This window comes from Gracilinanus agilis, chromosome X (genome assembly GCF_016433145.1).
Source record: "Gracilinanus agilis isolate LMUSP501 chromosome X, AgileGrace, whole genome shotgun sequence".
In the NCBI taxonomy this organism is placed as follows: domain Eukaryota; kingdom Metazoa; phylum Chordata; class Mammalia; order Didelphimorphia; family Didelphidae; genus Gracilinanus; species Gracilinanus agilis.
In genome coordinates this window covers 25,213,651-25,221,010 of record NC_058136.1, presented here as the reverse complement: position 1 = coordinate 25,221,010, position 7,360 = coordinate 25,213,651, and positions in this window count along the sequence as shown.

The following is a 7,360-nucleotide window of genomic DNA, read 5'->3' as shown; positions in this document are numbered from 1 at the left end:
CTTATCTTTTGCATGATTTGTACATTGCTATTGTATGAAATGAGCACAGTGAGGTTCTTTTGTCATTATTGTTGTTGCATCCAAAGAGCTGGGGGAGGAAATATAAAAAGAATGTATTTATAATCACTATTTTGAAATAAAGTAAAGAAACAAATTGTATTGTTTTTACCCTGCTTTGATCATTAATATTTTTAGATTAGTTTGTAGTACAGAATACAATTAATGCTATTCGGTCACTGAAAAGAAAATGTTTTAATGACCTCTGCTTGCTTTCAGCAACATCAAGGTATTAGACAGAATTTATTAAATGCCATTTTGTATGGGAAATTAATAAAATTGTTTGGTATGCTCATCTTTAAAGCTAGAGTTTGTTAAATCTATTTATCTTTCCATTCATTATTATCAGGATAAATCAAATGGTAGTTAAAAAGATGGCTATTTCTCTGAGGTTTGAGGAGAATAAAGATATGTTGCTTAAGATAATATATTTATTCCATTTCATTCTTAAACCTATGTTAAGAAATATTTTTGGTTTACAACCACATTTTCAATTTGCATTCTCTCCAACCAGCAACCCCCTTGGAAAACTGTCAGATGGGGTTAGGAGCAATTGGTTTGCATCTGGCATTGTTGCTGATTGGCAAATATTGTTATTTGACATAAAAATGCAGTCAAATACTGTATCATAGAGTTTAGCTGAGTTTATAACAAGCCACCAGCTTGACTCTTTATAGCCCAATTACCCAGCCATGGCAATGTACTATCCCTACAATTTGCTTTTAAAAAGATTATCCAAATAATCAGTCCATCAGTTTACTGTGGTTGTTATGTAGGAGAAAAAAAAAGAACTGATGAAGTCTTGGTTGATCAGTGTCATTTGAAACTAAAAAGGGATGTGAACCATCTGTATTAATCAATAAATGTTAAATGAATATATTTATGTACAGGACATTACCTGATAGAAAATAATAAAGAAAAAAAATCCATTACTGTGGGATCTGATCTACACAACTGCCATAAAGGAAAAGGTCATGCAATTATCACGAGTTCCGACAGCATAGACAGTCAGCTCGGGTAGGTTGGGACAACATGTCTCAGTTGATTTTTTTTTGTTGCTTTATTTTTTTAAGCCACAAGCAGCTCAGTCACAGGCTTGCAGGTTTCCCCTGCTCTTCCTGGTTTTCCTTAGGGAGTAATTGCTGAGGTCTTTGTTTCTCAACTATTTAGTTACATAGTTGGGATGGGGGAGTGGGGAAGGCAGGGCTGCCCTATTTTCAGAAAAGATTAAGGTCACTGTGGTCTGACCAGCATTTCTTTGACTTGCTTTACCTGGATAACTGCACTACCTTCCATTTCAAATTGGCTGTGTAGAACAGAATTAACTAGCTACTCTCTGGCTAGGTCTATATTTGTGAAATGAAGTGGAGAACTGATGCAAGTGTGAACATAAGTAAAGTCCCCAAAATGCTCTTTCTTCCATTATATCGGCATTCAAGTTTTGTTTGGTTTTGTTTGGAAAGAAACCTTTAATTATGTGGGTAATATTTTAGTTCTCCACTCTGCAGTACTCGTGTAGACCTAGTCTTCATAGAAAACACGTAAGTTATGTGGAGTGTCTAGAAGGATTGTTTTATCTGTACAGAATTGTACTTTATCTAGGTTTCAATGTCATTTCTTTTTAAGTGTTACCTATGCTTGTGTACACAATATGTTTGAACTACATTGGAAAATGTTGATTTAACAAAAACAACCTGTGGGGTTTTTTTTGGTGTGTATGTGTGTATGTGTGTGTTTGTGTGTGTTCGTGTGTGTGTGTGTATGTGCACGCGTGCATGCATGTGTCTGATACCAAATAACTGAGCTGAATTCTCTTTTTGAGAAAGGAAATAATTTCCATTGGTGACTCTGGGGTCGGGGGCAAAAAGAGTGGCATATTGAAAAAATTATTTGGAAAAGGTTTGTCCTCCTTCCTTCTCCACTTTCTGCTTGGCCTGCTCCTCTCTTCTCCCCACAAAACAAACAAACAAACAACTGGGAAGCATTTCTGAAGGCTGAATTTAATTACCTACAGAGTCCCAATTCACTGGAAAATTGTTCAACATTCCCTGGTAGTTTCACTTTGTAGATAATGGCTAAAAGATCCGAATGCAATGCAGTTAACATAACCTAGTCCATATCATAAATATAAAATTGCCTTGTTTAATCATATAGACTCTGAAATGGCCCTTGCAAGGTCTATTTACATCATATGTAAATGCAATGAACGCATTAATCATGGCATTTTCAGCATCAATTTGCTTTCAGAAAGACTCACTGCAACATATGGAATTACATTTTTTTCTCCATCTGTGAGACCATATTCACTATGCTGGCTCATTCCTCCCAATATTAGCCCTTCCTTTCACACGGGATGAGGTCCACCGGCCTAAGGCAATATAATTTAGGTGCTGCTAAAGGAGCCAGGTTGAAAATGCAGTTCTAAGGTTCTGTTCTTTTTCAAAATTGCTATCTTATAGACAGGAGCACATTATGCGAGTCACGTCACAGTCGAAGAATTCTAAAATGACCATTCAATACACTTAATGCTGTTTGTGCCAATAAAAATCATCCTCATAGGTCACACTGACAGCCAATTGAGTGTGTTAATTAGCTAATTATTTACACCTTTGAATTTAGACTTTCAGCCCGGTTTTGATTCAAAGAAGCTAGGGTTATACCTGCATGGACAGAAGCATATGGTGATGGAGGGTGCTAAGGCAGTCATCTAGAGAAAAGAAAGAATATTTTTTTTGCCTCAGTTGCCAACAGCCTGAATCATACCTGTTTGCCTCTGTTTGCCGTTTCAATTTCTAATTGAAGTTGGGCCACTGTGTTACATGCAACACAAATGAGACCCTGGGTGGTCTCCTGGACCTTCTTGATTTCCAGTCATTTCTTCCTCTCGTAGGCTATGGTTTGGTTCCCTCCACATGTGAGCTGCACCATCGGTGTCCCAGTTGGATCAAATGAGATAACGCATGTAATGTGATTTGCACATTGCTGGTATTGTCCATAGAGAAGAGTACCAGCGACAAGCCAGGTCATTGTGGGGTCCTCCTCCCAGCTCTGCTGCTTATCTGGGTGACCTTAAGCATGTCACTTGTCATATATTATCCTCTCTTACCCCCATCTGTAAGAGAATTGAACTAGATCAGTTCCATCCAAGCTTTTTCAGCAAAAGGCATGTGACCAGAAGTCCAGATGTACATAGACCACATGAAGCTGTCACAATTACAATTACAAATTGGTCCTGTTAACCTGCCAGCTAGCAGCAGTCCATTAAGCAAAGTTGGTAATGGACAGGTGGATGCTAGCTAACTAGGTAACTGATTTCCATCCATTACACTCCTGGGGTCTGGAAGGCTCCATTTGGCCTGGGGACTACATGTTGGACACCTAGGAACTGAATGATCTCTCAGAGATCCTGCTAGTTCTGACATGCTCCAATTCAATGTCGAGAAGCTTGCAAAATTTAGTGTTTAATGCAATCCCTGGGCAACCAGCGAGTGTGGGTTGTAATAGACTTTATTCAGGGGAGGCTTATGAGGACATCTCGATCCCAGCTGAAGAGCCCCAAAGTGTGAACTTGTATTAAGTCACAGCGTGGAAGACCTTTTTTTTTCTCTTTAAGTGGTTAGTCGGCTACATTTATTGGGTTCCTACTGTGTACAAAGTAACGTGTTAGCGTAAGATCAGGGAAGTAGATGGCTAAAGAGCCTTAAGAGAAAACGTCTCCTTGTCAGAAGAAACAATTGCTGAATTGGGATCATGGCCAAATCTTCTATTTTTCTTAAACTGAGATGAAATTAGGGCTATATCCATACAAAGGGACCAGTCTGGCTCTTTTGGCAGAAGCCATTAGTCAGTGGCTGAGGAATTAACTGCTTGATGGGCAGAATTGCTCAAGAAGGCCTGTGCCTTTGGGGTCTGGACAGAACCTTAAGTCCTGCAATAGGTAAGTATTGCTCTTTTTGGAGGGGAGGGGAATAGGAGAATGAGACTTCAATCAGAACATATCGATTTCATTTTGATGGGGTACTGCACAGAAATTGCAACAGATATGAGAATTCTAAAACATGGGGTAGCAGGTTCCAAGGCCATTTTGCTGTTGTTGTTGTTGTTGACTGTTGTTAATTTCTAAAAGCTTCATATCAATAAAAATCACCAAGAATATATTGGAGAGGCCTGAAATTCATGTGAAGAACCCCAGGAAACAAATGTACTTTGCCATAGATTCCCTTGTTCCATAGCAGGATGACTCAGGCTTGCCAAGTCCTCACTGCTGGAGATTCTTCTCTTCTGCTGTTTACAAACAGCAAACATAACCTATGGTACCAGGTAGCTTATGGACATTTTTTAGTCTGTTGCAGGAGGAAAAAACAAAGTCAGAAGGCAGAGTCTAACTTGATCATTTCCACTAACCAAAGAAAACCAGCCCAATGCTGTGTATGTTTCCAAAGTCCTATACATACATTATCTCATTTGATCTTCATGGGAAATGAACCTCTGAGTTAGGTAGGAGCAAGGAGGAGTATCCCCATTTTTCATACAAGCCAGATGAGACTGAAAGAAATTCAGCCATTTACTCCAGGTTATACAGCTAGGGAACAGTAGAGCCAGGTTCTTTTGACTCCAAGTCTAGTTAGTACTCTTTCCATTACTCCCATGTTGCACCTCAATCTTTGCTTCTGAATATTTATTAGTCAATGGAGAGCCTTATTCTTTGCCCTCCTACAAAGGGTGGATCCAGTTCTGGAAAGATCATTTGGAAACTCTTGGCTATTTATACAGTGAAGGCATCTGTTTATACCCACCCAATTCCTCCTATAACTTCTAGGCAACCAACAGCAATGGAAAATGCAACTTTGAAAGGAAGTGCCAAAGGAAGCCATGCCTACCCAGAAATAGGACAAGACGGTAGTGAAATCATTAGAAACAACATCAAGGTTGGGAAGCAATTTCTTATGGTACTTAAGATTTCCTTTACATAGAAAGCCAAGTTTCAGCATGTGTAACCTACCAGAGGAAATGGGCCTTTAGCTTTGGATTCACTGCAATAACTAAAGAAATGTATGCTTGTTGACAGATGGTGAGCTTTGCCATGTGTCGCCATAAACCCTTTTGTTATTTTTCTAGCTGCACAATCCTTTCTGAGAAGGGCTCCCCTTGTATCAAATATTCATTGGCTCCCATTTGGCACAGACTCGAAACTACTGAAATGCTGTTGTAGAAATTCTCAAAAATGGAAATTCAAAAGGCTGCTTTTCTAATGTGGGACTCAGAAAGATTCACTATGCAGTGGATCAAGTCATCAGGGTTCACAGAAAAACCAGTGCAGCCTCTCAAGGGACAAAAGCCTTTCAAACAACAGAAGGGATTGAAGTATCTATCGGACTTCCCTTTCTCTTATGATAGGCTTGAATAGCAGTATTTGGAGAGAAGCTGAACTCCCTGCTCACATAGGAGATCCTTTCTCTGTGCATCATTTGGGATGGGCCTCACTGTGTTTACTGTAGCCACAAATACATACACACTATATATGTATGTACACACACACACACACACACACACACACACACACACACACCCAGGTGTTCATTTCATTACTAATAATAATCAAGTAGCCTTCAGTTTCCAATGTGGTAGTCAAAATAGAGCCAAGCCCAACTGTATTGCAAAGATATAGGCCTCTTTCTAAAGATGACAGAGACAACCTAAAAATATTCCCTTGGATAGCCCTCTTCAAATAGCTCAAAGGCTATCGTGGCAGAAGGAGACATTCTCTGCGGTTCAAGGGGGCACAACGTGTTTACCAAAAATAGGGAGACATATCTGGGGTCCATATAAAGTAGAACTTCAAAATAATAGTTCAGGCTATTTGGGTCATGAGCTTCTGGTCACTCAAAAGATTCGATCAGAGGCTAGATTTATTTCTGTGAATGTTGTAGAGTTTTCCTGCTATAGGAGAGAGCTCAGCCTAGATGACCTTGAAGGTATTTTCAAACACCAAGAGGCTAGAATTAATTTCAACTAGAACTTCTACAAGAACATTCATGCTATCATACAGAAGATAATTTTCCCCAGAAGCTTGGTCACTTGATATGTGATAGTTCAATTATATATAGATTCCATCTGTGTGTCGCCAAAGTATTATTTCAGTAACAAGTCAGTTTAGCCATTTGTTAGTCTCATGAAACACAATCAGATGGAATCTCACTTTCTTCAATTCTTAATATTTTCTTTTGACTCTCAGCCTCCCCTAAAGAATATTCTTTGATGTATGAACAACACTACAAAGGGAAAAAATCTACTTTGTATACTGCACTGAAGATGGCAGTCTAGTAACAATTTCATACCACAGATGATAAGATATTCTGGCATTTGTTGAGGGAATCCAGCATTGAAAATATGAAGTTATTTTGTGAGCCTGGCAAATGTAATCCAAAGGTTAGTTTCCTGCAATGCCCTTCTACTATAATTTAGACTGAGATTCTAATTCCACAATTTCCCCTCATTTAAAGGAAAATCTAACATAGCACAAAAGCTCTAGTCCTAGGCCCACCAGACTATTTCTGGAAAATCATCATGAAAATGTACTTACTAATTATGGATGGAAATTTCTATCCATACTTTAAATGGAATTTGACTCTGGGTAGTCAAATGATATTCTTGGACAAGTGGGGAGAAGGATAAAGAGAACAAGAATACTTTCAGAAATAGCCAAATATACAGTATTTACAAGTCATTCATCCAGAATTCTTCATTTACAGACTGTCTTGAAAGTAACAATAATTATATTTCAAATACTAATTCACAAGTCTGGACCGTTTAAAATCCACTTTCACACTAAACTGGCAAATAGAAAATAACCTCATAATAAGGGCTTTCCTCTTAATCTGGAATCAGACTTGGGGGAGATACTTGGTAAGTCTGCTTGTTTGCATCTACAATGGCTCCCAGATTTAGGTGTTTTGCCTTCAATGTCCTACCACTCAGATTCTTCCCTCAACTCATTAGTGCCAAAGAAGCCCAAGGTGAGCTCCCACAGTGCCTGGCCCAGATGAGAGCAGTATCCTATACGCTAAGATTATTCTTCCTTCTCCTCCCTACCAATACTTTCACCCCTCTCACTTTTTAAACACTACTACAATGTTAATGATCCTCCTTGCCATTACTAACCTCTTTGCCTGTATCCATGATCATATCCATTTCTATATCTTCCATAAGCTTACTCCCTCAATCCTATCTTCTCTCACAAATCCTCAATTTCTCTCTCTCTCTCTCTCTCTCTCTCTCTCTCTCTCTCTCTCTCTCTCTCTCT